Source organism: Microtus pennsylvanicus, chromosome 2 (genome assembly GCF_037038515.1).
Source record: "Microtus pennsylvanicus isolate mMicPen1 chromosome 2, mMicPen1.hap1, whole genome shotgun sequence".
Lineage (NCBI taxonomy): Eukaryota > Metazoa > Chordata > Mammalia > Rodentia > Cricetidae > Microtus > Microtus pennsylvanicus.
In genome coordinates, this window is record NC_134580.1 from 31,258,549 (window position 1) to 31,276,016 (window position 17,468).

At 47.1% G+C, this 17,468-nt stretch overlaps 1 protein-coding gene across 1 annotated transcript in view; it reads left to right on the top strand.

The window, feature by feature from the left end:
* The first annotated feature begins 6,856 nt into the window (after positions 1 to 6,856).
* Positions 6,857 to 17,468, top strand: part of Acvr1b (activin A receptor type 1B) — a 57,378-nt gene continuing 46,766 nt past the window's right edge. Inside the window, exon 1 of the mRNA XM_075960711.1 lies at positions 6,857 to 6,875. The gene's annotated coding sequence lies outside the window, so the exon portion shown is untranslated. The remainder of the gene's footprint in view (positions 6,876 to 17,468) is intronic.

The window sequence follows — 17,468 nt, forward strand, 5'->3', positions numbered from 1 at the left end:
AGCAAACAAGTTTTCAAGGCACGCCCTGTGGCACTCCTGGGGTTTGGATTTGCAGAGACGGATCTCTGAGTACTTTGCCTGTAGTTAGACTGATATGCCACCAGGTGGGTGAGGAGGCCCAGCCTGCCTCCGGACTTCAAGTCGTCCTTACTCAGGGACAGAAGGTACCACGGTTTCATGTTTTGCAATTCTTCCCCCCCCCCCATACACAGATGCAATTCCTTAATAAAGCTGGCAAACATACAGGGGTGGAGCAGGCAGTTCTGTGTGCTTGAGGTTTAAAAATTAACCAGCCTGGGCATGTAGCACTGTGCTTGAACACTTGCCTAGCATGCACAGAGCCCTGGGTTCCATCCTCAGCACCACAGATAAGACAACAAAAGGAGCTGGAGAGATGCTTAAGAGCACTGGCTGTTCTTCCACAGGACCCAGATTTAATTCCCAGCACCCACATGGCGGCTCACAATAGTCTGTGACCCCAGTTCCAGGGACCCCAATGCTCTCTTCTGACCTCTGCAGTCACCAGGCACACAAGTGGTGCATGGGTATACATATATATACATATATACAGGCCAAATATATACACAAACATACAGGCAAAAGATCCTTACACATAAAATAATAATTCTTAGAAATTAAAAATAAAGTTTCAAAAAAAAAGAAAGGAAGGAAAGGAAAGGAAAAGAAATAGCTACCTACCGTTTGGAGCCTGTCTCCTGAATTCTTCACTGTTGCTAGGCCTGGTCACCACCCAGCAACGCCCTCGCCCTACTTTGTGGCTCTCAATGTACTTTGACACTGACGGAGCGGGCAAAGGTCAGTTAAAGGATTTTATCCTCATCAAAACCTTCAGAGCCCTGACGGCTCCTGCGGAGGACCAGGGTTGATTCCTAGCTCCCACATGGTGGCTCACACCATCTGTGAGAGACTCGGTTGTAGGGGATCTGAGGCCCTTTTTGGACCTCCTTGGGCACTAGGCACGTACGCACACACACACAGGCAGGGAAAACAACTGCCTCAACAGATTTAACTTCCACCCAGAGGAGAATGTTCACCAAGTCCTAAGTCGTTGTTTTCTTTATTTGTAGGTTTCTTTGCTTCTTCAGCGCTGAGACGAAGTCCAAGTCTTCAGGCATGTTAGGCAATCTTTCTACCGCTGAACAAGGGGCCGAGGCTTTTGGTTACTTTTGGCAAATGTATGCTTTCATGCAGTTCTACAAGTGTGGGTGGGGGGATGCTGTTTCTGTCCTTGCTGCTCTGCTGCCTGAGGTCCCAAAACCTCCCAGAAACTCTTGGTCTCGCTTTCTGTGTTTCTTTTCTTCCAGAATGACCTTCTACAAATAGATTTGAATATGCAGTTTTGCCTCCTCATCCCTCGAAAATAAGCATATTATATACACTGTTCCATGCCTTCTTTTATCAACTGTGTAGCTTCGAGGCCTTTATATATGGTATAGGTAATGTTCGCTTTATTTTTAGCACAATCTAGTACTCACTGTTTGTCACTGTTTTTTGAAAGTTTTTTTATTATTTCCAAATTTTGGCCCTTATATCATGCTTCACAAGTAAATCAGTATAAATAAACATCAGTTTGCTTCATTCATGTGCGTCTGTAAGATAACCTCTGAAAAGTGGGATTCCTGGGCATATGACTTTGGCAAAGGTCATCCTGCTCTCACAATAGTAAAATGTGAGATCGGTTACGGGATGAGAGAACACAACCAGGCAAGCGGACAAATAGAAATTGCAAAGAACTCAGAAGCCAACCAACCCAGGCACACTCGTGAACTGCTGCACCCATGTGAGGGATCAAAAATCAAAGAAGTCAATCCAGGCGTGGTGGGGCACACCTTCAACCCCAGCACTCGGGAGGCAGAGGTGGGTGAATCTCTGAGTTTGAAGTCAGCCTGGTCTACAGTGGAGGACAGCCAGCGTTACACAGAGAAACACAGTCTCAAAAAACAAAAACAACTATAGCAACAATATAGATGTATGTTTATATGTATATACATTTATGTATATATGTGTGTATGTATACATGTCTGTATGTGTGTGTATAATATGTATATTTACACAGAAACACACATACATTGCATACATACACACATACACATATACCTACATATATACATAAACACACACACACACACATACATGTGAAGAGAGAGCGCTTGAGACTGAGGTGAAGGCCAGCCTGGGCTACACAGGGAGTTCCTGTCTGAACAACAAAATGAACAAAACAAACAAAATGAAAGGCGTTTATGGAGGTGACGGATAGAAGGGAGTGGGGAAAACATTCTAGAACTGGTCACAGTAACCGTTGTGCCGTTGTGTGAGCACTAGAAGCAATGAGCCGAATGTGTCTGTGTGTTTACCAATGTGTACAGCAGCAGGGTGAGATCTTTAAAATAAACAATCGGAGCTGGACCTGAAAGACCGCATTTGCAGTCCCACCCCTCGGGAAGAAGGCAAGATTGCTGTAATGTAAAACCAGGCTGGTCTGTGTAATGAGTGCCAGTCCTGGGGCCACACAGTAAGACCTCAAACAAACAAACACACAAAAAGAATGTGTATGTACATAAATACACACACACACACACACACGCACGCACGCACGCACGCACACACACATGCACGCACACTCGCGCGCACACACACGCAATTGATTGGCAAAAGAAAAGACTGTGGTCGATAGCACAATGCCTTTTTATTTAAGTTTAGAATGCATACATATTCAAAACAACGTTACATCCTTAACAAGGATATGCATATATTTCAGGACATGGAGCAGCTCATTAGAGTGTCGCGGGGTGTGGGGAACAGGAGAGATGGAGACTGAAGTGGAACCAGGGACGGAGCTGGAAAATAGTATCTGGAGAGGCCTTGCCACCTTACGTAATATGAGGATACCGTAAGACCTCCTGATTCACCTGAGGCTGGTGTGGAGGCGGGGATGGGAAGGAATCCAGACTACAGGGTTGAGTCTTGACTCTGTCGCTCTTGTGCTTATGATCCAGCAGGAAACAGAAGAGAAGGAGGCACGCCATGTCCTCGCTTTGCTGAGAGGGTTGCATGTGAGGTGTCATGATCATGCAGGTCAAGGGCCTGGCCAGAGCTACAAGAGACAAAGAATTCCAGCAGCTGAGGAAGATGGCACACAGCCTACAGTCGTGGAGGTTTTGGCACTTGGGAGGTGGAGTCTTCAGGATCAGGAGTTCAAAGTCATCCTCAGCTACCTAGGCAGACTAGGAAGCCAGCCTGGGCTCCACAAGAGTTGAAACTTTGTATAGCTAGATAGATAGTAAGTCTGCCCTTGGTAGAACATTATCCTTGCCCATAGCAGTCCTGCCTTCCGTTTTATGGTGCTCAATGCTTCTCAGTGTTTCTGGATCCCAGCCACTGGGTTTCTTACCTCCCCAGCCTCCTCCTGCAGGAGCTGCAGCTCAAAGGGAAAACCTGGAGTTACGTATATGTATTTGTATATTCCTCTAGTTATATTTATTTGGATTAGCAAAGAGCTCTCCTTCCTGCATCTACTGGCTGCTCCCTTTGGATCGATACTCTAGTTAGATCTTTTGAGAAAGGAAATTTACATTCACACCCCCACAGTTCCCTTAGTAACAATCTCCCGCCATCAGATCTGCCCGAGGTGACAATGACCTTTGGGAGCACAGGTGCAGAGAATGACCTTACCTTGCTGGAAGCTGTTTTCTGATGTAGCCAGTATCCTTAAAAAAATTTTTTTAAACTACATTTAAGCAGACTTAACAAGGTCTTAAAATAGATACAAAGTGGTTTTACCCACAAGGGGATTCTTAAAATATGAAATACTGTTTTTGCGCTTAGTCAAGGGCTTCAGAAGACGAATTTACATTGCAAACAATTTCTATGCTAATTACAAAGTATTCTTTTCCGACCAGTAGGTAACAGTTTATGTTTCTGTTTATTCCTGAAATGAACACAATTGATTTTTTCTTCTTTTCTTTTTAACTAATGTCCACTCATTCAAAATGTCCTTTCCTTCTGGCAAGGGGGTGCAGAGCTTGAAGGAAAAGTCAGGAGGAACAAGAGTTCAAGGCCAGTCTCATCTGGATAATGAGTTCAAGGCCAGTCTAAAAAAGTCAAAAGCAATAAAGTAAGGAAGAAAGCTAGGAAGAAAGGAAAGAAGAAAGGAAGGGAGGAAGTAAGGGAGGGAAGGAGGCAAGGAGGGAGGAAGATCTTTACACCATTTTCTAGATTTACCTTTTCTTTAACTTTCATGTGTAAAGTAGAGAATTTGAGGGAAACGCCATAAAAACCGATTATTGCAGTAATCTTGAAAAGGGAATTGTGACTCTCAGAGCCTTTAATACATCTTGCAAGCATTTTAAACTCTCAGAGCTGAAGCTCCCACACTTTCTTGCTTTGAAGCTACAGGAGGTCCTCAAATACAGCCTCTCCCTTTCAGGCTCCCTTCCTCGGGCCTCACCCCACAGAATCATTACTATAGCTCTATGTGGTTTACACCGGCCTCGAACCTGTGAGTTTGATGACCTTTGCCTCAGCCTCTCGAGAGCTGGACAAGAGGCAGTTCCATTCCCAGATAGCTTCCCCACTTCTGGTGACCATCCACCCTTCTAATGGAGTCAACACACTTTTCTCTTGTGTCTTTCCCATCGATGGGTAACTTTCTCCAGGCCCTCAACCCTCTGTCTCTCAGCCCACCCCACCCCACCCCTCCTTCTCCTTCCTGTCCCCTTTATGGTCACATTATTGGAAAAGTGTCTGCCTGCTCACTCCCACTCACTCCTCAGCCTACTGCCTTCTGATTTTGCCATGGAAACTGATCTCTTGGAGGTTACCACTGGCCTCCTTGTTACTAAATCTAGCAGCTCCTTCTCATTCCTTCCTTATTTAACAGCACTGACCATGCCCACCCTGGCTTTCCCACCGCCCACCGCAGGTGCCCATCCACTCACTGCGATGCCATCTGCTCAGGGCAGGGGTTGCAAACACCCAGACTGGGTTCTCAACTTTGCACAACTATCCTGCTGTCTCAGTGCTATGTGGCGTTAGTGTGTATAAATGACCCCCAAATGTGTGCTCATGTTTGTTAAGACAGGGCCTCAAGCAGCTCAAGTGGAGGATTACCTTGAACTCTTGATGTTCTAACCCTAGCCCTGGAGTGCTGAGACAAGCGTGTCCGATTGTGCCTCCTCTACTGAGTGCCAGGGACGGAACCCACAGCTGGGGTTCAGTGGACGCTAAGCAAGCACCATAGCAACCGAGCTACAACTCCAGCTGCCAAAATCTGTGTCTCACCCCCCTCCCTTCTGAGCTTGAGGCCTCCAGGCTTAGCCCCTTCTACATGGTTCCTTGGCACAATCATGTCTGACACAGATCTCCCATAACCTGTTTCAGCCCCTATCTGAGAGTGGCCTATTCAACATACAACCTCCATTCGAGATTTTCTGTTCCCTGCCACCAGCTCCCCGTGCCAGTCAGCTGAACACAAAATGTCATCCACCTGCCCCAAAGACTTTCTCCAGCACTCAGTTCCCAGCACTCTTGCCTAGGCCACTGGGCCCCGCTCCTGTTCACGGTACCTGTCCTGGAAATGCCCCCCCCCACACACAAATGCCCCTCCCCCCCGGCTACAAATGCATGTCACTGTCCTTCTCAGACCTACAAATGTAGAAAGGCCTTGCTTACAGGCCTCTGACCAGCATGGGCCCCTCCCTCCCATAATTCAGTCCCACTGAGTTTCTTTTTATTTTATTTTATTTTTTTTTAATCTTATGGTATTTGACACAGACACATTTTTATTTATTTACTTTTTTATTTTATGGTATTTGACACAGACACATTTTTTAAATTTTTTTTATTATTTTTTATTTTATGGTACCACCGAGTTTCTTTTCCACTCCTTAGTTCCTTTGGCCTCTAGGCCTCTGTGTGCACCATCCCCTCTCTCTGGGACATACTTAGTCTGGCTAACTGGCACTCATCGGTAGACATGGGTGGTAAGGTGGAGTGGACCTTGAAGGGTGACTCTGTTTCAGGTCTGTTAACTAACTCCTCAGGGTCTCCTCCACAAAGAAGTGTGTAACAGGACCTGCCATGCCTAATGTGTATTGATTTTTCAGCTATCTGACCCACCTCTACCCACCCCTTCTTCCTTGAGCATGTAGGGATGACAGGGATCCATAGAAACCACACGGGCAGCACAGCACGACACAGTCCACCCCCACAGGCAGCTGGACCATCAGTCCTGTCTCTTAAACTCAGTTCTGGAGCCCAGAGAGACCCAGTGCTGGACAGCAGGGCTGAGTAGCTGACTGAAGCTGATGCACGGAGGAAGAGAGAGAGAGGAAACGGCGCAGAGGAAGAGGCTGCCGAGAGAGATGCTCTTCTGCATTTCACGTCCTTGTTGCAATGGCTGACAGAAGCCACTGCACCAACCTGGGAGATCGCCCTGCTTTTCTAGACTAGACAGGGAGGAGGAAGGGGGTTCCCTGGGTTTCAGTACAGCCCTAAGTGACTTACATATCTTGTAAAACAATCACGGTTGGAGGCCAGGGATGTGGCTCATTTGGTAGAGTTCAAAGCTCACACAAAGTCCAGAGTTCAATCCCCAGAGCCTCATAAAGCCAGATGTGGTGGGTGGGGCATGCCTTCGATCCCAGCACCTTGGAGTTAGAGGCGGGAGATCTGAAGCTACAGAGTGAGTGAGGCCAGCCAGGGTTTCAAGAGACCGTGCCTCAAAAGCAAGCAAGCAAACAGAATTCACTGTGGAAATGAAACGAGCTTGGCGTGGCGACTCATCTTGTAACCAGAGCCCTTGGAAAACAGAGGGAGAAGGACCACCACAGATCTGAACCAGCCTGGTCTACATGGTGAGTACCGGGCCTCCTGAGATACAGAATGAGACCGTGTCACAAGAAAATAAAAACTAAAAAGTTTAAAGAAAATCAGAAGTGAGGCATTTACATATATAGTAGGTAGCAATGATGAAGCCATATACTGAACGGGTTCATGAAGCAAGGGGCTGAGGTGGAGGACTGGGACTCTGCAAATGTGTTAGAAATAAGGCCAGTGCTGAGCACTGGTCCTCCCTGTGAGGGCAATTCTCTCTCTCTTTCCTTTCTTCGCCCTCCCCCTGTGTTCGTGTGTCTCAAACCTCATCCCTTTCTTTCATCTTCCTCTGCTTCCTGGTTTGCTTTCAAATTTCTTTTTTTTTAAATTTTCCCATTCTTTTAGTTTTTTTTTCCACACCCTATATTTGGATTGGTTTTTGTCGTGGCCCAAGATCTTAGCATCTCTTTAACAAAAGAGGCTTGCATCCCAAAAGTCATGACAGCCTGTTTAATTTCCGTGAGGTCATTCATATGGACAGGCTCCCATGTATCCTCCTTGATGACCCTAGGGTTTCTGGAACCAATCACCTTCTCTGTTGTTATTACTGGAAAGGCAGGTAGAGCTGTAGGCAGAGCTTTGTGGAAATTGTCCCGGAGAGATTTACCCACAGATGTAGTTAAAATTTGCCTTTCTACCCTTTGCTCTTCTTCATCAAAATTTAGAAATTCCTCAATCTTTTCAATTCTATTCACCATTGCCTTCTGCAATGTCTGTATCTCCTGTCCAGAATTATGTTCCAAAGCCTTCACTGAGGATTCTAAAGTATGAAATTTGTCCATTAGAGATAACATCTCATCTTTAGACATAATTTTTATGGCATAAACCGTGCCTTCTTGTATTGACAATCTTTCCGCCAATCTGTCATAAGCTTTAGACAAAATCCGATTGTCACATTCAGCAGTTTTGATTCTCTCAGTTAATGTTTCATTTCCTACAGAAAGGGACTGAAGCTTACGATCCAAATCAGCTGTTCCCTCTTCCATAGTAATGAATTTCTCCTTAATATCAGCCACTAATGTTTCAGTTCCTACAGAAAGGGACTGAAGCTTACGATCCAAATCAGCTGTTCCCTCTTCCATAGTAATGAATTTCTCCTTAACATCAGCCTGGAGAACTTAAAACTGATTCTTGAGAAGATTGTTGTCATTCTCAATTGTTTTTAAGTGTTCAATCTCTGCCTTAAGAATCCTGGATTCATCTCGTAAAGACTTTATCATATTTCTATTATCAAACCATTTAGTGCCAATGAAAACTACGAATCCCAGAAGGATCCATAGATGTGGGGTGATAGATACCTCTTGTAAAATCTCCCACATGGTACAATTAAAAAAACTGTTAAATTCTTGAATAGTAACGTGTTCAGACATTTTATTTATAAATTTTTTTTTACCTGCAATGATCAGTTCCTGCCAGTGGTGGTCTCTGTGTTTTTGGAGCCTGTCCTAGAACTAGCTCTTGTAGACCAGGCTGGCCTCGAACTTACAGAGATCCACCTGTCTCTGCCTCCCGAGTGCTGGGATTAAAGGCGTGCACTACCACCGCCTGGCTGGCCTCGAACTCACAGAGATCCGCCTGCCTCTGCTTTCCAAGTGCTGGGATTAAAGGCCTGTGCCACCATCGCCTGGCCGGCCTTGAACTCACAAAGATCCCCCTGACTCAGCCTCCCAAGTGCTGGGATCAAAGGCATGTGCCACCACAGCCTGGCCAAGTCACTTTGTATCAGACCAAATCTGCCGCTGTGGCGGCTTTTGTTGCAAAACTGCAGGTACTTGAGCTTCTGCTAATTCAGGCAGTGGGGTTCCACTGCAAACTTAGCCAAGGCAGGCAGAATGGGCCTGTGTGGCGGAGTGTGTCTCAGACTTGGCACTGGGGCCCGAGTCACGAACTAAAAAACAGCACCTGGGAGCGTGCTGTGTTAGCTAGCAGGCTACACGCTTGAGTCGGGGGCAAAATAGCCCCACGTTGGGCGCCAAAATGTAACGGCGTAAACGAATGCAGACAGATTGTAAAAATATATATACAGCTTTAATGGAGAAATAGACTTACAGAACCACCGTTCCTGCGGAAACCAGGAAAGCAGAAGCAGTGGCTGGGAGCACGCTCGCCAAATTTATAGGCAAACATTAGCCCGAGGCGAACACACCCCCTTAGGGGTGGGACTTATCCCTACAAACACCTCTGGCTCTTGCAATCTTTTCACCTCTTTTTCTTTTTTTTTGTTTATATTTATTTATTTATTATGTACACAGTGTTCAGCCTCCATGTATGCCTGCACGCCAGAAGAGGGCACCAGATCTCATTACAGATGGTTGTGAGCCACCATGTGGTTGCTGGGAATTGAACTCAGGACCTCTGGAAGAGCAGTCGGTGCTCTTAACCTCTGAGCCATCTCTCCAGCCCCTTCACCTCTTTTTCTAAATAAACCACTAAGCCTTGAGGGGAGGGATTTGATGGAGACATCCCATTGAGGATTGAATGTTCCAAAGTCTCTTGTTCTCTGAACATTTGAGGAAGGCCCCCATAGGCTCATATGTTGGAACACTGTTCTCCAGTTATGGAACTCTTTGGGAAGGATTGGGAGGTGTGGTCTTGTTAGAGGAAGGCTGTCATTCCCAATTAGGTCCTCTCTGCCAATCTGTAAGCTCTCAGGTACTGTTCCCCTGACATGCCTTCCTGTCTGTTGCCAAGTTCCCCACCATGACTGTCATGGACTCCAGCCCTCTGAAACCATGCCCCAAATTAAACACCCTTTTTCTAAGTTGCTTTGATCATGGTGTTTTATAATTACATGAGAAAAGTAACTGAGACATGGGTCTCTGTGTTACATCCCACACACTGCAAGAAGAAGTTTCTCTGGTGAGGGTTGAGGGGATTACTCGTCTGCAAGCACAGCAGATAAGGAGTCATTGCATTGCTATGTCCCTTCATCAGAACAGCAGTAGCAGATTTTCTCCTAGGCCTGAGACCTTTCTAGTCTCAGGTTCTTGCTCACTTTTGCAGTATGTATGGGGTCCATCTCATGGGGTGGGCCTCAAATGCAATCAAAAAGTGGTTGGTTACTCCCCTAATGTTTGTGCCACTACTGTACCAATACACATCGCAGGCACCTGGGTGATCCTTCTTGCTTCAGGCTCCTGAATGCAGGAACTACAGGTATAGACAATTCTGTCTTACCTGACAAGATCTTCTACAGCCCAGGATGGCTTTGAACTCTCTATGTAGCCAAGAAAGGTTTCAAACTCCTAATCCTACTTTCTCCATTTTATAAGTGCTGAGATTGCAGGAGTAAGCTGTCATGCCCCACCTAGCTGTTTGCTTTTATTGAAAAGGAGAAGTATTGTATTTTGGAAACGAGGGAGGAAATTGCACATGCTCCATCCCACTAAGTGGAAGCCATTGCTTCATTGCATGGGTACTGCATGTGATTACCACTGTGGGGTGCATTCCATTTTGTGTCTGGTATTTCTCAGTTAGACCCTCGTAAATATTTAAATATTTCTACAGCATTTGTAAACATTCTAATGATAGTATAATATTTAACAATTTATTGTATAGTTTTTATAAATTCATATATATATGTACACACATATTTCTTTTTTTCTAGCATAATCATGCTAGAAAAGTAAGGGAGTAAGGATATTTTAAATTAACTTTTGGTTGGATCTTTTGTGTTTTTTTTTTTTTTGTTGGTGGTGGTGGTAGATTTTTTTTTTTTTGCTTGTTTGTTTTTTGGGTTTTTTGTCTTGTTTTGTTTTTTCATTTTTTTCCCCTGAGACATAGTATCTCTGGATATCCCCGACTGTCCTGGAACTTGCTGTGTAGACTAGGCTGACCTCAAACTCAGTGGCCCACATCACCTGCTGGGATTAGAGATGTGTGCTAATACCCTGGCTAGCTTTTTTTTTTTAATTCACAGAAACAGGATATATTCATCTTTAGAAATGACAATATTGCCGGGCGGTGGTGGCGCACGCCTTTAATCCCAGCACTCGGGAGGCAGAGGCAGGTGGATCTCTGTGAGTTCGAGACCAGCCTGGTCTACAAGAGCTAGCTCCAGGACAGGCTCCAAAGCTACAGAGAAACCCTGTCTCGAAAAACCAAAAAAAAAAAAAAAAGACAATATTGCTGGACATGATGGCACACACCTTTGAGTCTTACATTCAGGAGGCAGAGGCAGGTCAATTACTATGAGCTCAAGGCCAGCCTGGTCTACATAGCAAGTTTCAGGCCAGCCTGGTCTACGTAATGAGACCCTATTTCAAAGAAAGAAGAAAAAAAGAAAGAAAGAAAGAAAGAAAGAAAGAAAGAAAGAAAGAAAGGAAGAAAGGAAGGAAGGTTGTACTGATAATACAGTCAAGAAAAAATTATTTATAATAATTTCGCTGAACAGAAATCTTGTAAACATTTTGCTGGATGTCTTTCCAGCTCTTTTATGTATAATTTTAGATTATACTGTACAAGTTTTATAACCTGTTTTTCCCAACCCTAATTATAGATCATAGACATCCTTTCGTGTCATTCCTTTTGAGTGTGTTCTTGAGGTTACATCCTGACTCTTATGGATGCTAAACATGAGCTCTGCCATTGAGCTCTACCCCAGCCCCAATTCAACACTTTTCTATAAGCCTTTGAGGAGGGAGAACACCTTATAGGCACAGTTCTCTCTCTGTGAACATTGACTGGGGTACAGCTTCGGGAGCATGTCTGCTCAGTTTTTCTTTGGGGACATTCCCCAAAGTTGCAGGGTTAAGAAGCACAGGGAGGGACTGGAGCAATGGCTTGGGTGGTTGGGCGCACTGGCAGTTCCTGCAGAGGACCTGGATTCAAGCCAAGCATTCATGTGGTGGCACACAACAGTCTGTAGATCTTATTCCATGGGATCTGACACCTGCACTCACGCACATATATCCACATGCAGGCGTGGACATCTACACACAATTTAGGATTTTTTTAAGACAGCATTGGGGCACTTTGAGAACAACTGCTAGGCGGGAAATGAAGAGGTATAAATTTGGTGAAATTTGTAGAGGTTCCTGCACTGAAGGAAGAACGGACGAGAGGGTCAGGGGATGACCTTGCTTTCAGGAGTGGAAGTTTAACAGGAGGAGATGGGCTGACTTTTTGTCCTCTTGGACAAGTGGTTCCCAACCTGTGGGTCAAACGACCCTTTTACAGGGTTGCAGATCAGATATCCCGCAAACAGATATTTACCTTACGATTCATAACAGTAGCAAAACTGCAGTTACGCAGTAGCATAGTCATTTTATGGTTGGGGTCACCACAACATGAGAAGCTGTATTAAAAGGTCACAGTATCAGGAAGGTTGAGAACCCCTGAATGGAGAATTAGGTGGCATGTGCCTGTTCTGGGGACCAGCTGCCGGGTCCCTCCCCCGTTCCTCACCTTGCTTCTGAGTGGTTCCCAGCACTTCAAAGGACGACACCTCTGTTTTACTGGCTGCATGACTCCGGAAGTCACTTGTGCGGCTGAGGCCTCAGTTTGCCCATCTGTCCCACAAAGCCAAGTGTACATGTTCTGCAGACACCTGATGGTCTTCCAGAGGAAGAGAGTAGAAGACCAGTCTGAGCCCTGCTCCAAGCCCTCCAGGAGACACAGATGCTCACCACTAGCTCTGTCTTTGAAATGAGGAGAGAGAGAAAGCCAGGTGTGGGGCACTCACTGTAATCCCAGCATTCAGGGGATGGAGACCAGGAGAGAACGAGTTGAGGCCTTATGTAGCTATACAGTGAGCAAGAGGTCAGCCTGGGCTATATGAGACCCTGTGTCAAGAGGAGCAAAATGGAGAAAGAGTGGGAGGAGAGGGGAGGGGAGGGGGAGGAAAGAAATGGTGCCAGAGGAGTTTGAAGGGATTTTGCTCACCTGGTCAAGGCTGCTCTTAGGGGCTCACTGAGCACTGGGCAGCTGGTGGGGTGCATGGGAACCGCATAGACAGACAGCCCCCAGTGGCTGGCTGTATTCCCGAGTTGTAATAGCTAGCCCCCTATTGTAGTGGCTGTAACAGCCGTGGTGGGAGTCTTCGGCTTTCATCAACAAGCCCTTTCTCCCCCAAACTGAGGCAGCCTCTGCAGGTTCCCATGACAACAGCACGCCTGGGAAGGACCAGCTTGGGGAAAAACCAGATTTTACTGTAAGGAAAAAAACCTGGCCTGAAGCCATAGGCAGGGCAAGCTGGGACAGGGGCTGTATAGTGGGACTGGATCCTGGGGTAAGGACCACAGAGGTGTGAATGCTGGGTCTATGCAAGGTGCTGTGGACCCATAGATGGCACTGAATCGCTGTGTAGACTAACTACACGAGCCTATGACAGACCCTGAAGTCGGGGCTGTTGTTATTCCCGCCTTATGGGTGGGAAGATTGAGACACTGGCAGCCCCATTCCAGGACTGGCATTCTTGGCCTCTCAGAAGGCACAACTGTCATTTTTACAGTCTCTGGCAACTGAACGTAGACAAGTTCCTTCTATTGTGACATACATTTTGCAAAAATAAAAATCATTATTTCACCAAGCATGGTGGAGCACTCTTTCAGTCCTGGACTTGGAAGGTAGAGATGGAAGATCTTTGAGTTCAAGGCCAGCCTGGTCTATACCCTGAGTTCCAGGCCAACCATGGCTACAGTAAGACTGTGTCTCAAAAGAAAAACATATAGAAATTACTTCCATATTACAGATTAGGAACCAAAAGGCTAAAGAGCTTAAATGATGGGCCCCAAATTGCATGGCTAACAAATTATAGATCTAGGGTTTGAACCATATCTGTCTACATCTGGAGGCCATGGTCCTCCTCTACCGTGCTTCCTAAAAAATACCTTCACCATTACACTTTCCCATGAACACATTAACCCATAAGCCTGGGCAGATGCCATGGCTGACTGAGATGGCTCGAGGGGCATGAGTGGGCATGGTTCTGGACCTTTATCTCTGTGCCAATCCTTTCCAGCCCATACGCATTAGCACATTTGCACACGTTCCTACACACATGCTCCTTCAGGCATAAGTGCAGGCCCTGGCAGGCTGACACTGTGCCGTCCAGCCAGGAGTGGATCTACCTACCTCACATAGGTTGGCAGGTGTGCCTGCCCACACCTGCTTGCTCCACCTGGGAGAGGCTATTCCCAGGCCTATCTCCCCACCCCAGCTCATTCTGTGTAATCAGGCTGGGACTTCCCGGGGGAGGAGAAACTTCCGGAGGCGTGTGAAGTCACTTGAACTTGTCGGAGTCTTTCTAAACAGAGCAAGCTTTCTAAATATCAGTGTTGGAGGCCTAGGCTGCTCGGGGTAGGGAGCTGTAATCCTAAAAGGACATTTCCCGGACTGTCCTGCTGGGATTCAACGTGTTTTATTACTTGTACCCTGATTTTATTAGTTTGGGGGATGGGGTCCCTGACTCCTCTGGCAAGTGTAGTGCTCTTGGCTTAAACTGTTTATTGCATCCCTAACAGACTAGTGAACTAAGTTCTGAAGGAAGAGGGTGACATTTGTGGAAGATAGTCTCTCCACCGGGCTGAGGCTCTTGGCATCACCCTAGGAGGCAGGAAACTAAAGAAAAGTGCGCGTGTTTTGCTTTCCTCTGAGGACTGGTTGTGGATAGGAACCAAGGACTCTCGCACACTAGGCAAGCTCTCTACTCTGAAGCTACATTCCCAGGCATCTAAAGATACTTCTATAGAAAGTGGAGGGGGCAGGGGAAGGGCTGAGAGGAGGAAGGGAGGTGGGGGCTGCCAGAGAGGAGGCGGGAGGTCAGAATGTGGCTCCATAGCCAAATCCCCTTTCTCTCCTGAGCTAGCTTTCTGCCGGCCCAGCACAGCGCGAGCAGGGTCTGTAGTAAGAGCCGGCTAGGGCGGCGGGTATGCATGCGGGCAAAGCACTCAGTCTGCGACGTCCAGACTTCTGTCTCTCCCACCCCCTGGGAATTTCATAAATAAACCCCTGGACCTGTTCCAAGAAGAATTTCAAGGCTTCTCGGCGTGTGGTGTGTTTCCAGAAACACACCAATTTTACATGGTGCCTGGTGTGTGGAGTCCTCAGTGACTGCTAGGGAGGAATGCCGGTCGGGCAAGACAAAGAGGAGGTGGGTCTGTCGGGTCGGACCGGGTCGAGCTGGGCCTGAGTGGGCCGCTGAAGCAGCTGTCAAGGGTGCGGGGCCCTGATTGGAGCTCCATCTCTGCAGCGGGCAGTTGTATCCTGGCTTTCCCAACCTGCCGAGGGTTCTGATTGCCCAGCCTCCCCTCCCCCACCCTAGGGCTTTGGCAGGATGCTCCACCAGGTTTTGTGAAAAGTGATGGGGTCCTAAAATAGCATAAAGTCAGGCTCTCTTTCTCTGTCTCTGTCTGTCTGTCTCTTTCAGTCTCTGTCTCTGTCTCTCTCTGTCTGTCTGTCTCTTTCTGTCTCTGTCTCTGTCTCTCCTTCACAGAATAAAGATCAGAAGAAGGGAGAGTGGGGTGTAGAGAGGATGCCAGGATTGTGGGGGGGAGGGCTAAAAACAATGAGAAATAAAACAGGAAATAGCTGTGTCTGCATGTGTGTCAACGTGACAGGGCCAATCGCCTTGCTGGGTATCTAAGTGGGTAGCTGGGATCATGACACACCAGAGTCTGGCTAGGGGAACGTTGCTTTCCTTCCTGGGTTATAAGCTAAAAGCCACTCATTCCCAGGACCTAGGCCAAGGCCTGACTAACAGATTTTCAATATGTACTCAAGGGTAAAGAATTGATAGCCTATACATGGATTACTAGAATACAAAATGGCAGCGATAAAGTCGATGGCTTCAAATAACAAAACTGATAATAAGTGCTACCACATAGCTGGAAGAGTCTATCAGCCAATGAGAACCACATGATGGAAAAGAAGAGAAAAGGACTGCTGCCTGGGCCAGGTTATGAGTGGCCTGGACAAGACAGACAAACACATAGGGGGGGAAGCTTCCTGGAGGAGTCAGTCTGGAGCTGGTGTGCTTGCTGGGTCAGAGGCTTCAAGAACATAGGTGGAAATCTCAAAGGACCTTCCCAGGGGACACTGCCAGATCTCAGGGACCTGAGCACACAGGGTTGGACACCACCTGACTGGAGGGTGAGGCTGAAGGGGTGTAGCCACGGACACACCCATGATGAACACACCCCGGTGAACCTCCTTGTCTTGCCGCCTTTACGTTAAGCCTTTGTTCCACACTGCTGTCCCAACTCATCCTGAACCGGTGTGGCTTCCAGACACCTGCCACCATCTCAGTCACTCAGTTTCCTTGCCTTTGTAGTTCAAATATTCACAAGTTCAGCCAGTTTCTATGCTGCTTTTCCTTGGCCCAGAGAGCCAGCCCCGGTACCATCAGCTGTGGCCAGAAGTTTGCCCACACAACTTCTAAATCTAGAAGTGTGTCCCCTGGAGAAGCAGGAACTGCAGGAGAGCATGACAGACTCTAGACCAACAGGTAAGAAGGAAGCTTCTGTGAGGAGTCTCAGGGCTGTGGGAGAATAGGGAGGAGAAACCAGGACAACAGAGAAACTGTTAGACTAGGTATTTGCTGAACCATCTTGGGCTAGGGGCTCAGTTCCTCTCCTCTCCCTGAGCTGAATGGTGTCACTACAAGGTGGTCGTGAACATGATGCACACTCCGGGCAGCTTCCTGGGCCAGCTGGTGTCCAGAGACTGTGTAAGGGGTCAGTCTAGATGAGTAGTAAGTTCTCATTGCGTAGAGAGGTATTAACTGCCAATTTGGGCACTGTCCCTGGACAAGACACTTGTCTCTACTGAACCTCAGTTTCTCCACCCTAAAATAACAGGATCAAAGCTAGGCATGGTGACACATGCCTTTACTCCCAGCCCTCGGGAGGCAGAGACAGACAAGATCCCCAAGTTTGAGGTCAGCCTGGTCTACATAGGGAGTTCCAGGACAGACAGAGAAACTTTGTCTCACCAAACACTAAACTATAAAATAATAGGATCAGACCCAATGACTTAATATTCCCTTCTAGATTGAGAACTTCATGATTTTAAGCAACAAAGAAGCCTACATGCTCTGGAGAAGAGCGCCGACAAAGCGTACATCAGTTTCATGAGACATGGGTGCGTGATAGTGTTCCCAGAGCACTGGGGAACCAGGGTGACCAGGAAGTGAAGAGGTTGTAGTAGCAACAGTCCCAGAGCGCTGTGAGGTTCTGGCCTGGAATGTCACAGGCCCCCCGCAAACAAGAGCACCAGGCAGACAGGAAGAAACCACGAGGCTCGCAACAACAGAATGGCCAGGAGCAGTCCTGTTTGGGCACTGGGCATGCTCAGGTAGAAACTCCGGCATGAGTCATCACGGCTGAGGGCACAGGGCCTGTTTACCAAAGAAGCACTGGAGTGGAACGAGGTCAGGGTGAGGGTTGAAGACAGAAAGCCGGTCTCTAAAGTCATGTGCCATGTGGTAGCCTCTACACGGAGAGGGAGCAGGAGAGCCTGAAGGGTATATTCTTCAGGAATACCACAGCTAGGCCCCTTCCTGTGGGACCTCTTGTGTACAGACTATAAGCTGCTGAAGGCAAGTGGGGTCACTAGGCATTTCTGGTCAATAGCAG